The 19234-nt window shown below is 41.2% G+C and overlaps 1 protein-coding gene across 1 annotated transcript in view; it reads left to right on the top strand.

Annotated features, from left to right (window-relative positions):
- The first annotated feature begins 944 nt into the window (after positions 1-944).
- The window catches only part of DPF3 (double PHD fingers 3), a 247737-nt gene continuing 229447 nt past the window's right edge, over positions 945-19234 (top strand). Inside the window, exon 1 of the mRNA XM_050953567.1 lies at positions 945-1019. The gene's annotated coding sequence lies outside the window, so the exon portion shown is untranslated. The remainder of the gene's footprint in view (positions 1020-19234) is intronic.

The raw sequence follows: 19234 nt of genomic DNA, 5'->3' as shown, positions 1-19234 counted from the left end.
GGTAGCACTTACCGTCTCCTCAACTGCCCTGGAACCTGCATGGGGCATAATAAATCAAAAACTTCCCCCCAGAACCGCTCAACCGGCTGTCTAGCAGCAGCACTGGGGAGATTTAGCCTCCACTGCTCTATTATACCACCGCCCATGGGTGGCATGGTATGATATTGCTACCCTTACTTCTGCTCTGGTGCTAGCATGGCGCTGCCTTCAGAGCTGAGCGCCCAGCCAACAGCCACCGCTCTCCAGCTGCCCAGCTCTGAAGCCAGTGCGTAAATAAGGGTGACATTACCGCAACCCCCTAAAATAACCTTGCGACCCACCCCCACCCCTGCAACACCCTCTTGTGTCAGGACCCCCAATTTGAGAAACGTTTGTCTCCTGTGAAATCTTTATAGGGTAAAAGCACACAAAGACCAGATTTTAGGTGGGGGGGAGGGCGGGAGAGACCAGATTTCGCAGTCTGTGACACGTTTTTTATGGCCTTGAATTTGGCAGGGCCCTAATTATTGAATTCTGGTTTATATCCTCTTGCATTAGCAAGAAATTGCCACAAAACATCAATAGCTGGATCATAAGAGCATGTGCTAACAATCATGACCATCCACTTGTTGCATTCGTGTGGCATCTAAGAACTTGTACTTCCAGTACATAGGCTTCAGCCTGTCAAGTTAGAGGTGCAGCTTCCCTAGACATGCAGGAGAGTCTATAAAACTGGAACAGATCTGATTCCATCCACTGGAGGGCAGTAGTGCACTTACAAAAACACTGCAAAGTCTGCAGCGTGATCCTTTTGGAGTATTGTAACCTGCTTTGTGCCCATATTGCAATTTTATAATACTGTAATCAATTTAATCTTTTATTTTAATGTGCATTTATTTGTATTTAAGTCCAAGAGGATGCTGAGGATGCTTAGAGAAGTTCTACTGAAGGTGTTAGAAGAAGCCTGCTCTGTGTCCTGCGATATCAACTTCATCTCCACTGAAGGAAGGAGGTCCCCAAATACACCAAAAAGATCACAAGTAAAATGAACTTTCACAGCAGAGTCTTTTACATGTTATAACAGTTTATAAAATAAGTCCTGGTGTATGCAATGCTGCTGTGTTAATGCAACATTACAATGCTGCTCCACTCTGAGAAGTGATTCCTTGATAGAGCATTGTGGGTTCTATACTTATTGACTCTCAATATTTTTCATATCATATGTGTTCAATAATGTGTGTGTATGTGTATAATATATATATATATATATATATATATATATATATATATATATATGAATATGTATGTATATATGGAGATATTTAAGAGTAGGTTAGATAAATGTCTATCTATTTGGTCCTGCCATGAGGGCTGGGGACTGGACTTGATGACCTCTCGAGATCCCTTCCAGCCCTACAATCTCTGTGTTTGTGTGTTTGTGTAAAATCTATATATAATCTACTAGCCTTATTTATTCACAATTCAAATTGGACTCAGTCAATCCAACTTCTTTTCTTGTCATTCATTGTAAGCAGCGAGAGATGGTCTATAAGTAAAACTTTGCCCTCTGCTTCCCCTTTGCAGTCCTATTGTGTGTGAGATTAGTCAAGTGTAACTGATCTGGGCTTAATACACAGTTCTGCTGAGGATGCATAAGGAGAAATGGAATTAAGCTCATTGGTTGATTCTGCAGAGCTAGCAGGAGTAAAAAGTAGTAAAAACTTTAGTTTAGGGTAAAACTTTCAAAAACACTTAAGTACCATTTTGAAAAGTTACATTGGCATTTAGAAGTCCATTGAAAGTCAATGGGACTTAGATTCTTAAGTGTCTTAGTCATGTCTGAAAATGGGACTAGGGCCCTGTCTACACTGCCACTTTAAAGTGCTGCAACTTTCTCGCTAAGGGGTGTGAACCCTGCCTCCCCCCCCCCGATCTCTGCAAGTTTCAGCACTGTAAAGTGGCAGTGTAGACAGTGCACCAGTGCGGAAAGCCACTCCTCTCGTGGAGGTTTTTTTTTTTTTTTTTACTACACAGCCACTACAAAGCCATGGCAGCGCTTTAACATTGCTAGTGAAGCCATACCCTTAGTTTCCAAAGTGATTTAGGTGCTTTGAAAATGGCTTGCATTTAGTTCTAAAGATGCTGAAGTCAATGGTCATTCTTGTATCTTGTTCCATAGTCTTAGTCCAACTCCGGTAAAAATTCTGTCTCTTCCCAAACCTGCCCTGTTGATTGATAGTGTCATTGCTCTGGTGGAAGGAAGCTGTTGTGGAAGGTCATGGAAGCAGAGGTGATCCCACGGAGAGCTGAGAATGTTAGGACAGAGAATTTGAGTTGGATTCTATATTCAATGGGGAGTCAATACAGAGTGAAATACAGGGATGATGTGCTCATGGAGAGGCTATGAGGAAACACCCTCACCACAAAAAAGTGTGCCATGATCTGCAGATGGTTGGTATCTTGTTATAAATAATATCCCTTGAGGACAAGACTTTGCTGGCTGCCACTGTTTTTTTTTTCTTGCTCCCCTTTCTGCTGAATCGCTGTATCAGTTTACAAATTCTTAATGCAGTGATTGCAGGAAGTTTATCCTGCAACATATTCATGAAAGGCCTGATGAAAAGTGGAAAGAACTGGCCAGTATCCCAGAGGAAACATTTTGCCCTAGATATAAAACTATTGTCAGCTACTTCAGCTCCTTATTAGTCTCCCTCAGGTGTGAAGTTGAATCTTCATGCAGCTGGAAAATATTTCTCCTCTACTGAGCAGTAGCAGAGGGCATGGCCTTGGAGGTTGATTTCCTGTTGGAGTGGAAATCAATGGCACAAAGTCTGGTTATCTTCTTGGGCAACTTGTTTATTTACAATATACACAACATTCTTTGAATAGAGAGGGTTGCAAAATCCCTCTTTCAGGACTCTTAGCCCCAAACCAGTGCTTGGTTCCCAGTAAACAACTGTGTATCAAGAATTAACTCTAATTCTAGAGATATTAACACAGAGTATAAACTCTGTTGCTATTTGTAACAGCTCATCCCCAAAGAAACTGTGACAAAACTGACAATAATATAGCATTTCTTCAAACCCTGTACCCCATTCGCATGTGAAGAAAACAAATTTGTAAGATTGTGTGGAAGAGTGATATCTAGTTACTCCTGCCATAACAATATCTAACATTGGACACAGGACAGCCTCCCCTTCTGTTGGCTGGAGATTTATGTTTTTGAATCGCCTGTATCCAAGTGCTCTGTGTCTGAAGAAAAAGGGAGGTGCAAGGTTTTATGAAGTATGCAGGCCACTGTTGTGACAACTGGACTTACACATTTACCCAAATTACGAGTTCAACTGTAAAAACTATATAAAAGTTCATAAGATCTTACAATATCCTATAATAACAAATGTTGATGGGAAAAAGTCTGATAAGGAGACAGAATAACTAGATTAGTCTAAATAAAAAGACCAAGTTGATAACGATTCAAGGACAGTGTTGGGATTGTACTTGCTAAAAGCAAGAAATGTGGAGCCAGAAGTTAATGAGCCAATATTGGGCCTAATTGTTGAACAAAACAATGAGGGGATGGGCTATTCCACCCATCGCCCCCCTTTTTGATTCCTTAAAATAAATATTTTTGTGGGGAAAGAACAGAGTGAAAGAATAGATGGAGACTACTGGAGTGAGCTTCACCATGGCTGTCACCCACACTGTCTCCTGGGACCCCCTCTTCTTTGTCCTAGTACTGAGGGATGTCCTGACCAGAGAGAGGGACCCAGATGATATCACCACCCTGCTGGTCCCAGCTAAATCCCAAACACCACCAGGGATGAACAGTTATTACCATCTTTGATACTAAAAGACTGTTAAATAAGGGGGCTTTTCCTTCTAAGATTGGACTTTAGCAGCAGCAATGACTCCAGCCCATTTCAACTAAACTTCTCTTTTCCTCAAAAGGACTGTTATTACCATCTTTAATGCAATCTAGGAGACTGTCAAACAGGGAGTTTTTCCTTCTAAAAACTGTCTGCAGCTAAAGAGAAAGGGAACAAGGGCTGCTGTTTAAAATCAAAGCCCTATGTAACACTTTAAATTTTGAATGCTTAGGCTGTTTTTCATTCTTCTCTGTATCTTTCAGAAAAGGTTAAATGATGTTTAATGGTGTATTTGTCATGGTGCTAAGCAGGCTGAGGTCTCTGTACGCCAATCCCCAGTCTTTGTTTCTAACAGTTTGATGTTGGACAGTGACTGGGTTATGTTAACACCTTCAGCTCATTTATTCCATCTAAATTAATACAACACAACTCTCAATTTTTCTCCTGCTAGGACAAAAAAGGCTAGTTGTGAGATCTTTCCAATCACTTAAAATTCCTAGAGTGTTTTTCGTTTGAGACCTTTCAGGAATACATGCTGAAGGAAAAGGGGTCAGAGCCGGGAGGGTTAACGTGGGAAAGTAGGTGGTTCTTTATAGACTGTATCCTCATATGAAGAGGCTGCATGTGGGTAGTTTGGCTTATTTGTTGGGGTGTGGGAGAATGTGACAGGGAATTAAAACAAACAGTGTCAGGCTCCAGGGGCCAGAGTGTGTCCATGAGGATGAGATTGCAAGGTTGGGTCCTGTGTCTATGAAACTGTAAAACTTACTTAAAAATTGTACATGGGATGTGCCTTGCCCAGCTCACTCTTGCTTATCAAAAGCTGTGAAATAATCAGGGTGTAGGGGGGAGAGACTCAGGGCAGGTTTACACAGTGGTGGATTTAGAGTTAGTGGGACCCTGTGCTCAGCTTCATTTTTGGAGCCTCTTCTTGGGACCCAGCCAAGAAAAAGAACGTTCTCTCTTACCTCCCCACCGCGTCCATTTTTCATTCTTTTTTTCTTCATCCTCCTCCTATAAGTAATAGGAAGTAAATGAAAATAAAGTGAGGTACCTTGATTGTTTTTGTAGTCTAACTTATTTTTCCACATACCACTTGAAAATCGCTGAGAGTCGACCACTTAATGATCTTTCCAAATGCTGTTTGTACCATTAGCTAACTATTGTAAAGTGCTTTGGATAAGAGCGCTTTATTTAAAAAAGTAATAAAACATTGGGGTGTGAGGTTCTGCCAGGACTTATGGTGCGGGAGGGGACTCAGGGCTGAGGGTGCAGGGTCTGGGAGGAAGTTAAGGTGCAGGAGCAGGCTGGGAGTTGGGGTGCGGGAGGGGGCTTAGGGCTGGAGCAGGGGGTTGAGGTGTGGAGCACTTATCCGGGGCAGCTCTCGTTTGGTGCGGGGGGTGCAGGTGGGGATGTCGGGGGGTTGCAGGAGTCAGGGTGGTTGGGGGCTTGAGGTGTGTGAGAGGGATGCAGAAGTCAGGGCTGGAAGTGTGTGAGGGGGGTGCAGGAGTCAGGGCTGGGTGTGTGTGAGGGGGTTGCAGGATTCAGGGCTGGGGGTGCAGGGTCAAGAAGGGAGTTAGAGTGAACAAGCAGGCTGGGGGTTGGGGTGCAGGGTCTGGCCAGGAGTTAGGATGCAGGAGGGAGCTCAGGGTTGGGGCAGGAGGTTGGGGTGGGAAGCGCTTACCTGGGGCAGCTCCCATTTGGTGCGAGGGGGGCAGGAACTCCCATTTGGTGGTCACGGGCTGGGTGCAGGAGTCAGGGCTGGGAGTGTGGGCTAGGGTCCTGGGGGTGCTCCCAGCCCCCTGCCCAGGCAGGAGCCTGAGGGGGTATGTGTAGGGGGAGTGCAGGGGCCCTGCCTTTGCTACACCCTGCCCTGACTCCACCCCCTTCCTCAAGGCCCCGCCTCTGCCTCCTCCCCCGAGGGCACTGCGGCCCCGCTCCTCCCACTTCCCCCTGGAGTGACCTGAGCACTGGCAAACAGCTGTTCAGCAACGGGGGCAGCAATGGGGGAGGAGGCGGGGAAGAGTGGGGGGAATGGGGAGCTTGGCTACCGGTGGGTGCAGAGCCTGCAGCAGGAGCCCCAGAACCCGGCAGGACCAAGCTTCTGCCCCTGCAGCTGCCCTGTCATTGGGGGGCCCAGTGCCAAGGCAACCAGTGTTTTACTGTAAATCCGCCTCTGGGTCTACACTACAAATTTACATTGGCACAGCTGTGCCTCTGTAGCACGTCTGGTGAAGATGCTTTAAGCTGACGGGAGAGAACTCTCCCATTGGCTTAATAAGTCCACCTCTGCAAGAAGTGGAAGCTATGTTGGCGGGAGAAGCTCTCTCACCAACATAACGTTGTCTACATAGGGGGTTAAGATTGATCATATAGTGATACGTAAGTAAGCATACAGTGTAGACCAAGCCACAGACCTGTTTAGAAGCAGTAAACTGGTTTGGAAGGAACTAATAGATGAACCAAACTTCTAAACTAATAAACCTCTACAAAGATTGTATATATTGCCTCTATTCTTAGTAAAGAGTGATGAGAAGGTCTTCAGGAGTAGAAAAGATACTGAAACTGGATATCTATGTTATGGAGCTGAGAGACAGTTCCAGTCTTTCATATTCAGAATACTGGTAGCAACATAACTTCTGGTATATAGGTTCCAAAAATCTTTGGCTTTGGACTTAATTGGATGGAAATTAAAGGAGTAAGTAAGAGCTATTAAAAATGACTTAGAGTGGGTTGAGTTATCATTCCTCACAAGAAAGTACTTTCTAATTAGGAACTGGAAATCTATCCAGGTTCCCAGGAAAGAACTGCTAAGGTAAATGACTGTAGGATTTAAATGGCATACTCTGTGCTATGACCTTGTGGGGGATCAGGAAGGATGACAGATAGAGTATGCTGTATGAAATGGCTAAGAGCTTCCAGAGGCTACCAGACCATGGGGTATAAACTGGATTAATTACCTGACAAGATGTAATTGATTTTTCTTCCTAGGTAACAACTGAGTGTAAATTGACTAATAGCCATGTACTCACTTTCTCTATAAAACACACCTGATTATATAAAGGACACAGAACAAGATAAAGGAGAGGGGGAAGGTATAATGCAATTGTGTCAACTGGTGCAGCATCCTTACCTTGAATACTGAATTAAGGTTTTGTTACCTCTGGTCAAAATGACACATGAGAATCGATGCAGTATACTGTACATGTGTGTGGTTGGGGGCAAGGAGAACTTTCATATGAGGAGAAACTAAGAAAATTAGTATTTTATTTGGGGATAAAGGCTCATATTAGAGTATGACAGAGGTATATAAAATAGTTCCCATCATGCAAGAGCAAGGAGGTTCAACAAAACTGAGATGACAAACGGATGTTATTATTTACGTACTACAGCACTCTAGATGCTCTGTCTCAAACAAATGACTGCTCTGTTCCTGACCTGAAGAGCTGACCGTTTAAGACCCTCATTCTGCAGTTGGATCCATGTGAGCAAACCCTTATGCCTGGCTCATTGTATTCACTGGCACTTGGCCTGGGATAAGGATCCGTCCATGCAGGATCAAAGCAATCCTATAAAATGCTGAGTAGACCTGGCTTAAAGGTTTGTTTAAACTTAGGATTTATTTTTTCTTTTGGTGGAAATCTGAAAACAAACAAAAAAAATTCAGCCAAAATGTGAAATGCTGCTGGGATGCTTCATGGGAGTTGCAGTCTGGATAGTTCATGCTCCCATTCTCCTCTGTAGGCTGTGCATCACGAGAGACATAGTCCATCTTGGTAGCATGGCTCATAGAGGAGAATGAGGACAGCAGGAACTGAATTTTCATGAGGCATGGCAACAGCATTTCCAGAAGTGTGCACAAATCATGAAGTGACTTGGTCTGACATTGTTCATAATTTACTTTTGGGCTGTTGATGTATTTTACATTGCCTTAGATGTGATTATATGCAAAATTACAAGGAAATCTGAAACTGCTGAAAAAATCAACAGCATATCTTCACTTATTAGGAGTCTGACAACAAATGATGACAAGTACAGTATCTCAAAAGTTTCAACTATCAAAATGCTACCCGATAGATTTGATGGAAGATGATTCTGTTGAAGAAACTCCCCTTTTTAAACAAGCTGAGAGAGTGACTATTTGAAAAGTGATTTTAATTAAGTTGTTAAACAAGACTTGCTAAAAAGGACTACAGAATATTTTCCCACAGATCTGCACTGCTCTGAGGATTTTTGTCTTTATGCTCTTTGGTTTCCAAAGAGGAGTGATCCTTTAGCAAATTAGCCCTGTTGCTGCCGCTCCTTATTTTTTTTTTAAGCCTCCAATCTACAATGGGTAAACAGCATGTATTGGCCTTAGTGATGCTGTCAATAGAGTATGATCTTGCAAGGAGACAGAATTATAACTCATCTGACGCTGCCTTTGTTTTTGTAAAGATAACGTGATGTGATTTCTTTTGTGATAATAAATCAGCTTTAAAGTTTTAAAAGAATGCTATTGAATTCTTTCATCTCCAGGGTGACTTTTCTGGAAAGGGGGAAAGAGAGAGCCTCTGTTAAGCTGTCCTACAGTGGCTCATGAGCCTGAGTAACAACCTCCAGGCAGAGTGTTAAGAGGCAGGGCAAAGACCCCAAATTAGCTCTGAGGTCTAGACTTAGATTTCACTAACCAATTATCAAGTGTAAACTCCTCAAGAACTAGAAGAGTCTTAATGTGGAGTCACAGATAGTCCCCTTGGGCACTCTGGTCTATCTTGCCACCTAGGCAGGCTTGTCTTTCTGACAGATGGTCCCTTATACCAAAAATCACAACATTATTCAGGTTATTCCCAGTACCAAAGGGCCAGTCACTTACATTAGGTCAATTACACCTTAGATTTCACACCAAAGGCAATGACTGTAGCCAATCCTATAATAAACTATCTAAAGATTTTATTAACTAGGAAAAGGAAATAAGTTATTTATAAGGCTAAAGCAGGTAAACATATATACAAACGAGTTCCAATCTAATAGAAGCTTCTCTGATAAGCAAGCACTATATGTTCTTTAGGGCTAAGGCAGGACAAGCTCTGGGGATCTTTTGCTTATGCTTAGTAATCCTTGCCCCTTAGAACCCGCGTAGAAAAAAAGATACATTTCCTCCTTGTTAGGGCTTTTTATTTCTCTCTGCCCTGCCCCCTTCTGCTTCTAGCTGCAAATTCAGCTGTTGGGAGGAATTCAGTTGCACACCTCTTCTTCATGGGGGGTGACATGAGGAGGGGACACAATCCACAAGACCTTCTGTCTTCTGATGTTCCACAATGGTTCGTCTGGTGTTGATGGGCCTTCTTTTGTTGGGCTAGAGAATACCTCCTGTTGGAAACTAGCATTTCACACTTGTTAATGCTTCTCTCATGTCTGATTTACAATTACAGAGCAAACACTTAAATATTACCTTTATAACGTGGGATACAGGTATAAGTGAGATGATGAAATGCTTGTAATGGCTGCATGCCTTAAAGTCTAAACACATTTTTATAACTATTTATAACTGATGCCTATTTTAACAGTACTAACACCCGGGTGAGCCAGACTGGCTCTAGCTATGCATTTTTCAATGTTCTGGAGTCTTGGCATGAGCTGGCCCCATGTCTGCCAGTGTCACAGCCTCAGTTTCAGATTTTGCCCCAGGCCTTCAGAAACCTCTGTGCAGCTGTGCCTTCAGGGACCCAGCTATTGGCACTTTAATTGAGACTTTCTGTGACTTCTGTTATGTGTAAGTGAACTGCGGGAAGAATATATCTGAAATATCACTCTTGTCATTTGGTATGCCATTAATTTTAAAATGTTTTGCCCAATGATCAGGTGACAAGTAGGTTAGAGGGTTATCTTTTTGAACAGTGTCACTACTCACCTAGAGTTAAAAGACAAACTCTTTTCAGTAGGTGCAGGGGGCACTTGTAAGCTATCTAGGATGATCTGTAGTTCTAAAAGAGAACTCTAGCTCTTTCTTCTGTGAAGTCATGTGGAATCCCATGCAGATGAGACTAATCAGATAACTGTTTTCCAGGTAAAAGGGAAGCGTATGCCCTGTACCTAAAGGTCCTATATCATGCAGCAGTAGCTAGCCACTCCACTGTTGAGTTTGCTGCTAATTTTCTCTTTGAAAGCAAATTTCCTTAATTTCACAACCAAATTTCTTCACTTAAGATCAGATATTGTCCATTCTAAATCTGAAGCTTCACAACAAATGAGTTGCCCAAGGATGTGTTTTAAATCTAAAACCCATTCAGAGAACACATTTTTGAGTAAAAAATAAGTTTTGGATTTTTTTTTCATTCATGGAAGCTCCTTACCTTTAAAGAACTGAGACTCTAGACTTTATTGATCATGTTTGCACTATATTAGTAGTCATGTAATCACTGATTAGACTCCATGTCCTCTTCCAGCATGGACTGGGTTTCATTTAAAATCTGGAAGCGCTGTTTTCTGGGCAGTTTCTAAGCTGTTCCAGAGTTCTGGTCTGGACCATAGTGGGGATGTCTTCAGGACAGCATCTTGTGTTACTTCCAAGCTTCTGAATCAGTGTTACTAAGAGTTTTGCATGCACAACTACCATTTTGGCTTGGCACCAAGTATAAAAAAGTTCAACCAAAGTAATCTGTGATTGAAAAGAGGGCTTTAAAATAAAATAACCATTACAATCGTAACTATTGACTTGTTATTGTAGTTCAGCTTTACATGTAGAGAGGATACCTTTCTCTATATTAAAAATGGGTTTTATGGAGCATGGCTGTACCAGTACATGTAAGTGCTGCTAATCTGGATGCAGGGCTGGTTTAAGAAGTAATGTTAAACATGTCCTGGATGGTTGGATACAACAAATCCTGCATCTTGGCACGGGGTTAGACTAGATGACCCTTGCAGTTCCTTCTAACCCTAGGATTCTATGAGTATGGTGTGCTCTTCAATAAGAGAAGCAATTAAACACATGCATTGAAGTAAATCATTGAAGGTCTTTGAAATCTTTACCCATTCTAAGAGCAGGTGGGGCTATCAGGGATCCCACCAGTTTTAAAAAAACAACTCTCCTGAATCTATGGATCTTCCCAAGAGCAGGGATTGAATTGGGCCAGTGCATGGTGGCTTGGTGAGTTGGTAGTTTTTCCTGGAGGCTGGTATTTTATGTTCAAAAATTTAAACTCTGTCTGTCTGGTCTCTCTCTCTCTCTCTCTCTCTCTGTTAAAGTTAAGGCTTTAGCCCTTTGGGTTGTGAAGGAAAGCTTCAACATGAGCCAGACTTGAAGAGAGGTCTGCATGTAGCTTGAAACAGGAGCACCAAGAGTACAAATTATTCCTAATAATTTTTAGAGGACAAACCCCAACCAAAAAAATCCCTTTGCAATAGAATCACTGCTGGGCTTGTGGTCACTGCTGTGTCCCTGCTTGGGTGAGTGTATAAGACAAAGGTTTTTATTTGGTTATCACCCCTCTCAGGGAGGGCCTCACCTGCAGCAGTCTGTCCCAGCAACAAGAAGGCAAACTGACCGTTGTCTGGCATGAAGCCGCTCTTCCCAGAGGGTGGCTCTGGCAGCTAGCAGTCTCTCCAGTACTTCTTGACCCCAGCCAGGCTTCTCTTGTGATGTGAGAGCTTGAAGTCTGCACTTCCACCCAGCCAGCATCCATCTGTGCCAGGCTCTCCCCCTGGTAACCCCTCCCTCCAAGCCTGACACCTATTGCAGGTGTAGCAGAGTGGGGCTGATTTTGCTCACAGCAGCTCATTAAGCCCTGCTCTGGGTCCACTGTAGCCTAGGACTTTTAAAGGAGATGGCAGTTGGGGGCTAGCATAGCTGATAGCATCCTTTTAACTCTCAAGTGTCCCTGGGTAGTGCTTAGAGTTGTAGTCATATTCATTCAGCAAGCATTAGTGAAGAGCTGCATTTCTGTTGTACCATGCTGTGCATATTTATAATTCACTACAGGTCAGCAGCAGAGCTAGAACCCACACTTTTGCATGAAAAGTACAGGCCTTTATCTCTTGAGCTGAACTCCTTCAACTGTAAGTAGCTAGCTCTTATTCTCTTTGGGGCCAGCCACTAGGAGACATGATCACACATCCTTAGGCTATTTGTTATACATACAACTGCTAAAACTTCCTCCTCTGATACCAGCAGCAGAGCTTGGTGTAATTTAATACTGGGTACATCTACAGTGCACAACCTCCCCCCGCCCCTCCCGCCTCAGACACAATCCCCAAAATCTGCGAGTGAGTCTCAGAACCCTGGTCAATTGACCTTGGCTTCCATAACATGGCTGAAAATAAGTATAGCTGTTCCTGCTTGGGCCAGAGTCCAGGCTATAAGACTCACTCTCAGGTTTTTGGGTATTTTTTGGCAGTGTAGATGTAGCCCGTGTTAAATTACAATGTCAAGCTCAGCTCCTGGCCTCAGAGGAGTATCTGAGCACCTTTTGCATAAAATCAAGATCAAGAGTGGACTCCATGGAGTCTCTGGCATTTCACCCTTTTTGGGGTAAAAAACTCTGCTAGAAGTAGTGTTTGTGTTTTCATTTTTTAGATTTTATTAATTTTTCTTCTTCTTCTAGGTAGATTTGTTTTAGGGAATTGGCTTGTGATGGCATATACAAATCCCACACTGGCCACACAGTGCAAGTCTGTCTGCCCAGGCTGGATCATGACTTAAATCAAGTGGAAAGCCTCGATTTAAATCATTGACTTTAATCAACTTTTCCATTTGTTCTTTTATTTTCTAAAGAGAGGTGCATTCTCATTGATTGTAACCATTAAAACATGTTGACTTACAACTAAATAGAGCCTTTACACAAAATTTGGTACATCTTTTTGCTACCTAGGAGGGTATGCTATAAACATATACATCTATTTAAGCAATTATATCCTTTAATATGGTCAGATTCTTATTAATTGTACATTTTTAGTGTGATATTTTGCTTATTTAGTAGATAATAGATAATTTTTGCTCATGATTTATGTCAAGCTGCATTAGGATGGTAACTGGACTTTAATTAAACTCACAAAACAGCATAATAAATGTATTTTTATTAAACAAAACAAGTCTTTAATGCAATACATGATCTATTGTGCTATATTTGTAAAACTTGACCTCACAAATTAGATGTTTTTTCCTCTGATTCTTTATATAGAAAAGCAGCCTTTAACTGGGTTTCTGATAGAGGGTCATTGATTCAGCATATTTATTTTATTTAAATGTTTTAAGAGATTATAATAAGTTTAAGCCTTACCATATTTTATATTAAACTTGTTTAAAATGAAATCTGAGTTTATTTTTAAAGAAAAACTTCTTATAATTTAAATAATAAAAAATCCAATTTAAATACAATTCAGTTGTACAATTTAAATACAATTCAATTCTCCTCCCATTTTATCCATTCTGCTCCCAGCTGTAGTGTAGATATACCTGAAGAGGCCATAGATGGAAGCCCTTTCTGTACCCACTTGAAGACAAATTTTATCCTCTTCACTCACCCAAGAAGTCCCATTGAAGTAAATGAGTGAACAGATTTTGGCCCAAATTTCTATTCTGTTCAGGTTCTTATTGCTCTTATCACATAGAATCTCATCACTGTAGAGTGCATAAAGCCATGCAAGTTCCTTCAAACATTCTTTCTTCCCATGTGTCTCAACTCTGAATGAGAGAGGCCACCTTTAAGGATGAGATGACAGTTCAATCACCAATGCCTATTTAGACCTCGGGGCCTCTCTTGAAACAGTCACCAAGAATGTAAATTACAGCAAAGGGAATAGTAGTTTCTGTTTTGCTGAAAACTTGTCTACAGGGAACTGGAATGAGATTGTCAAACTCATTTGTTCAAGTGTTTCTCTTGGAAATTAAATGCTGTAGCATAGATCCACATATTTCAAACAAATTAACAAAGTAGGGTGCACATGGTTCAATAGAAACATCAAATTTTGCTGGTGTGCAGATTTGTTTGTGTACGATCTACCATAAATATTATTTGCCTGTTTCAGTTTTTTAGAATAATTCAGTCCACTTTGCTCAGTTGGTGGAACCCAGCCCCCAGTGTCAGAAAGTCTGGTTAGTGTATGGAAGGGAGTCGCAGCAGTACAAGGCCTCCCTCCCCGTTTTGCCAGCCTGTGCAGAACACTTACGAAGGGACAAGGCTGGCCGGAGATGGGGGAGGCAAGGGCATCAGGGAGATACACTGATGAAGGGCCTGAAAGAACTGAAAAGACAACTCCTGTTGACTTCATTAAGATTTGCATCAAGCTCTGATTCTCAAAAGGGGTCTCCTTTGACTGAAGCAATGATAATGCTCCAAGAGTGGGGATGCAAATTGAACTTTCCTACTCCTGCAGAAATAAATCAAGCCCACTGAATTTAAAAAGAAACACAAATGAAATAAGAAAATATAATAGACTATGCAACTTTTAAAGGATTCTGGGCTAAATTTGAAATAGAGCTATACTGAGGGCAGAATTAGTCCCTCTGTGTTATTTTTGGCTATATAAACTTGATAGTGTCCTTTTAATGTCCCCATTCTCCATGATGTTGCTGGGCAAATTATAGGGTTTCACTTTTCTGGCCTTTGCATCACATTTCATTCCAAGCCACTATACCACCTGCTTGTCTATAGAAGACTATTCTTTACACGTTTTACTCACATCTTTTTGCTCATTGACAGTGATCTGGATCAGATATTGCAGCTGGCTTTTTGTCAAGCTATTCCACTCTGCCCCCCATCCATCTGTTACTAGAGTCAATGTGTATGGGTGGGTGGGTGGCGGGGAAGAGTGGGAATTTGCTCTGTATTGGCTGTGACAACAATAATGTCCTACCAGATTTCCAAAACTCCCAAGTGAGTAATAGCAGCTACATTAATGCCTGACACCAATGACTGAGAGCTTGGTTCAGTTTCTATACCCCGATACAAGGACCATTCCTGGAACTACGAATGCTTAAGCAGAAACCAGCTAATTGTAAAGAATATTTGTCTGTAGACATTTGGGCTGTTTAAAGGATTTCTGTGCAACTTTGGGGATGATTGCTTTGATTGTATATATTTTTTTAACACCTGCCTTTTGAGATGGGGAGTAAGGGAGTATGAACATGTTTTTGATGTCTGAAAAAAATATTAGCTCGACTTGATATTAAGGATAGATAATTTTACCATAAGTTAAGTCTTTACCATAGTTAAAGCTGAAATATGCCTTCCATTATAAACTTGATTTTGACCCATCCTCTAACTTTGCCAAACCAAAACCAAACTCCCTGACACATGGAATGTCATAACTGGAAAATGGTTTGATCTAGAAACTCCAGACTTGTTTTAATTTTTCATGACTAGTACTGATCCCTTTGACTAGGTTTTTGTTAAGTGGGATGTATAAACTTGCTGCACACTTATGAAGAGTGTTTTAAATACTGCAAGATGGCTTGTTTGAAATTTAAGAAATCCCCTATCAGACAAATAAATGCCTCCTATATTCTGCATCAGTTATAATGTATGTTTAATAAATCCTGCATAATAAATCCCACATGAACCAAGGCATCTACAGTTGACCTATCCTTAAAGATCATCTGATAGTTCATGGAAAATTGTAACTACTGTTTTTATATATAAACTATTCTACCTATTATATAATGTTTTCTGTCCTCCTCCTCCCTGTGTTTTTCATGACTAAGAACTTGGTCATGAAAACAATACTTTATGCTCAAGTGTTCCTCTGACCTTGTTGCTTATTTCTCATGTGAAGTGTCATCTTAATCCTCTCTCAAATCCAAATTGCTGTAGTACAAATGACTAAAATGTCACAAACAGAATTATGACTTCATCTGGGGAGAAAACATAAGGATCAGATGAACAATTAAAAGTGAAAGACTTGTTCAAGCAAATGTCTCCATTGAATTAAACCAGAGTGGGAAGAAAAACTAATAGTGATGTTGTAGAAATAGTTCTAAACGTTTTTCAAGACTTTTCTGGTAGGTATCAATTGCCTTTTAATGTTTTTTTATTCTAGAAGTAGAACCACTGATGCTTCTGGATGCAGTGATAAGGTAGTCCCAAGGTTACCAACCTGATTTCAAAGATTAAACAAGACTTTGTGTGTATGTACAGTATATATTACATACAAAAGAAAAATGTTAAAACATTTAGGTTGCAAAGTCAAGTACTCAGAAGTTAGGAAATGCCAGAGTTAAGGTTGCCTGTGCAATCTTAATTCAGTCCACTTGTGAATATGCTTTATGATGGCCTTTGATTACATGATCACATATTATGAAAAGTGCTAGGTATTTTTTTTTTATTATTTCTCCCTCTTTCACACTGCCTGGACACTAACAGGGTGAACACGGAGAGCACAGGAGTGACAGTCACCCTGCTCTCAGTTCTGGTACCTGGCACCACAGTGATCCTTTGCTGTTGGGAACAGAGAGAGGACAAAGTCTTGCTCATCCCCATAGGCCCTAGGGAGCATGCCCATTACAGATGGACTCTTTGGATGTGTTAGTTGCTAGACACTACCAAGTCTCTACTCGGCATGTGCAAAGTGAGATTTTTTTCAAAGGCTTATAACTTAGCCAAATGTGGGGCTTTTGAACAGGAAGATCGAAAGCTGCATTGTCTCTGACCCCAGGGCAACCCCTTTGCTAAATTTCATGCCCTTGCTCCAAAGCATGAAGGAGTTGGAGCTTCTCAACAAAACAGTTGTAAAATTTATTTAATGAGGGGAAGCCAACCTAGTTTTTCCCTAACTCATTCTTGGAAATGACTGAACTATTTTTGCTGAAACGTAAAAAAAATTTCAACCTCATGCAGATGCCTTGCATGGGAAATGAACTGTAGCCTGAACAACTGAAGTTTGGCAATGCTCTAAGCATAGAAAAATAGGGTTTTATAGGTGTCAGGCAGCACCCCTATAATCCCTGTGTGTGTTTATATCTTACATATATAAAAATACATACAAACACAGGAATCCTTTCATCCACTATTGTCTTTCCTGAGCTGGAGTTTGGCAGCTTCAGTTTACACAATGAGTTAGAGGAAGTGAGGAATACCGTATCTAATTGAAATTGCAAGGGGGATTTTAGGTAGTCAACACTTTTGTATGAAGCCTCATATGGAAGGTGACTGTGCCCCCTTAACACTAACTGCTTACTCTATGGGGAGAAGTACTATCCATAACAGCTCTTCACTGAGAAGTGAATCCAGTCAGGTGGACTGACAGACACTTATCTTAACTTGTACCTCCTGCATAACACAGGAGGTTTGTGAGGACCAATGTAGTGTAAGAAACTGCACCAGCTCATGAGGTGCTCTCTGGTAACAGACTCTTTCCGTTTCTTAGTTTTGCATTGCTCAAAATGCCTTTCAAGAACCACTAGAGGGAGATGAAACATCAGGCTAGGCTCTGGTTAATCGGCTGAGTGCTGATTCCAAGGTTGTTTGACATGTTACTATTGCCTCCTCACTTTCCTAACTTCGGGGCAAGGAAGTTATAACAAGTTATAATTGATCTGAGACAATATTTGGTAATGTGGAACAGTAAAGAGGAGAGATGAAATTAAATGGATGTCTATGGCATTAGAGATTCTGTGGACATAGATATTTGCTGTGTATAATCCATGTTAACGTCTAACTCCACCACACCAATATATGATGTGTATATCCAGAGAAGCTAGCAGATAAATTAACTAATTCATATACAAAGTGACACCAAAAAACTTCATGCATGCAAGTCCTGCCTTTGTTTAGTCAGTTTGCTTTTTCAGTATGTTTTTCTTAAGGTCACTTTTTCAAGAAGAAACACCATATATGGGCCAAATTCTGCTCTCAGGTACACTGACGTAAATCTGCAGTAATTCTTCTGAAGTCAGGTTTTCCTAATGCTCAGTGCTGGTTGGACACTACCCCGCTCTCTCTCTGGGGATGAATTTTATATAAACATGGAAATCTGCATTGAAATTGAAAACTCCACTAATATAATGGGTGGGGGTTTTTAAAATCCATCTACACGTATACCATTGTAAATGCGGATAGCTCTGTTGGTTTCAGTGCAAGTTAGGGTTTGATCCTGGGAGGTGCTGAGCACTCTGACCTTCCACTGAATCCAGAAACTCAGCACCTTACAAGACTTTCAGTTGTTATCGCTTAAATTTCAAGTTTCAGAGCCTAAAGCTAGCTATCTAAATCTATATTTAGGCAGTCAAGATATAAGAGGTCTGATTTTTCAAACATGCTGAACACTCACAGTCCCACTGAGCTCAAATGATGCTGTGGGTGCTCAGTGTCTTTTGAAAATCACACCTCTTATTTAGCTGCTTAAGTAAATATTAGAGCCAAACTTTAGGCTTCTAAATGAGAAAATATTGGTTTATCTTCAGCACTGATATTCCCAATCTTTATAAACTCTGATACAGATAAAGATTATTATCTTTGTGTTATTGTGAAATTATCACTGGCATATACAAACTGTTGTGGTAATATGTAATTCTTTACTATTATTAATCAACTATCTATTTAAAGGTAAATAGCAATCCAGCTCTGAACACCCCAAATCTTTAGGACAAAAATTAGGATCCAAATGTGATCTTTGATGCTGATTCCTACCTCTATAATGGACTGAACCAAAATCCTGATCTAACCAATCCCAAACTTGGGATCTTTATGTAGATCCAAACTTTGTGAATTGGACCCATTGCCAGTTTAAATATTTTTCCTTGTGTGTTTTAAGACTGTAGCCAGTAATATATTTAGACCAAGAGTTAACAAATACTTTTTAAAAGCAAAAATTTAAAGATGAAACAAATCTCTCTGCATGGGATGAAATAGTTCTGTTTTGTATTAGAAGTCTTGTGTATGGAATCTGGATCCACCAAAACTTTGCTCCCTCCTTCTGGAAAAACATTCCTCCCCAGTTTCTGCCATGAATGGTGGTCATCAGAATCGCATATTTGCTTGACCCCCTTCCTTTGGGATGCATTGTGGCATGACTTGAGAAGTTATGGGCGGCACTGTGGACCTAGAAGGATGCCCTTTGTCCACCTTGGATCTGGTGTCTGTGGTAAATGACCATCTTGCCGCAATCAAACAATACATCAGCTCATGCCTGCTTTTTTCAAGTTTCCTATAGTCATGGGCCCTTGATCTTAAGGGGTCCTGCCTTATTCTGCTGCATCAGTTGAATTTTTGATTAAAATCATGACCCAGTTTCAGGAATGGAAGAACTAAACCTGCTCCAGTACCCTATCTCCCAGCTGTTCCATAGTTGTGGCACACCACCACTTCCTGAATTGTTCTCCTGTCCTGTCTCACCTCATCTCTGCCTGGTACCCAGGGCTAACACCTCTCTTCTCATTTAGATCCTAGTCCAGCAATGTATTTGAGCACACACCT

This window comes from Gopherus flavomarginatus, chromosome 5 (genome assembly GCF_025201925.1).
Source record: "Gopherus flavomarginatus isolate rGopFla2 chromosome 5, rGopFla2.mat.asm, whole genome shotgun sequence".
NCBI classification, from domain to species: Eukaryota; Metazoa; Chordata; order Testudines; family Testudinidae; genus Gopherus; species Gopherus flavomarginatus.
The sequence above is the reverse complement of the archived record's forward strand: the minus strand, read 5'-3'. Positions and strand labels throughout refer to the sequence as shown.